The sequence below is a fragment of the Myotis myotis genome, unplaced genomic scaffold, assembly GCF_014108235.1.
Source record: "Myotis myotis isolate mMyoMyo1 unplaced genomic scaffold, mMyoMyo1.p scaffold_m19_p_1, whole genome shotgun sequence".
In the NCBI taxonomy this organism is placed as follows: domain Eukaryota; kingdom Metazoa; phylum Chordata; class Mammalia; order Chiroptera; family Vespertilionidae; genus Myotis; species Myotis myotis.
This window is the reverse complement of record NW_023416313.1, coordinates 76,056,774-76,058,146: the sequence shown is the minus strand read 5'-3', so window position 1 is coordinate 76,058,146 and position 1,373 is coordinate 76,056,774.

The window sequence follows — 1,373 nt, the reverse complement described above, 5'->3', positions numbered from 1 at the left end:
CAGTATGGGGTGTGCAGGAAGCAGTTGATTGATGTTTCTAACTCTCTATCTCTCTCTCTCTTCCTCTCTGTAAAAAATAAATAAATAAATAAATAAATAAATAAATAAATAAATAAATAAATAAAATATATTTTTTAAAAATCACGCTTGTCACTTCTGAATACGTTTTTACTATCCTATATAATAAAAACCTAATATGCAAACTGACTGAACAGTGGAATGACTAGTGGAACAACTGGTTGGTATGATGCACACTGACCACCAGTGGGCAGGCTCTCAATGCAGGCGCTGCCCCCAGCCCACAGGCCCCAGGCCAACCAAGGCAGGTGCCAGCAGGGGCCCCCCTGATTGCCCTGCCGGTCACCCCACAGATTAGCCCTGATTGCTGGCCAGGCCTAGGGACCCTACCCATGCACAAATTTCGTGCACTGGGCCTCTAGTCAATATATATTATTGTAATGTGAAAACTGATTAAATATGTATTACCAAATTTACATGTAAATACCAAAGTCCAATCCCATTTGAAGGACTCTGTCCAACAAAAATCAAGTGATGTCTGTCTCCTGTGGTGGTTTCAAGCTGCACTCTGTGGAGTGTCACCACCAGCCCTCAGGATATGCCTCACTGGGTAGAATCCACACCTGCCATTCACTCTTGAGCCACTGTATGTACCTCCTCCTTGATATGTTTTATATTTAGTAGTTCTGAGTAAGGTTTTGTTTAAACAAAGTTTCCAAAACAAGAGCTTTTGAAAATCTCTGAGTTAGTCATCCCTAGGATGATAACCTATGAGCATATTTTCACATGTTATGCCTGTTTTTGTTCACGTCCAGGCTACACAGAGACCTCATGATGTTTGTTAGGTACTCAAATATATACCCAGTGTGGCAATCACAGAGCTTGAACTATCAGAGATTATCCGTGTAATTTTATTTTTTCCCCTCTCATTCTCCCTTTTCCTTTAATAAAAGTTATTTGTTCAATATGAATAAAACAAAACAAAAAACCAAGCAAAAGACTTCATATAAGAAAACATGTTCAATATGTTTCCTGGCCCTGGTCAGGACTCTAACCATCCTATCTGGAGGCAAGTGCTTGGGGCAAGAAGGTGAAAAACAGCCCGGCTGTCTGAACCCAGGGCCTCCACAGGCAGTGAGTGGTATTCTGCAGAGTCCACAGCTCTGACATAATTCTGTTTTCAGCTTCATTAAGAAGCTCCCAGTATGTTTTATGCAAATTTGTTCACATTACTTCCTCATCCTTCCAATTTCCTTTTCAAACATTACTTGAATATTGACATAATACAATCGCTATAGGACTTCTGTACAAAAGAAAAGAAGTTAAGACAATAGATTCCACCCCACACCAAAGTA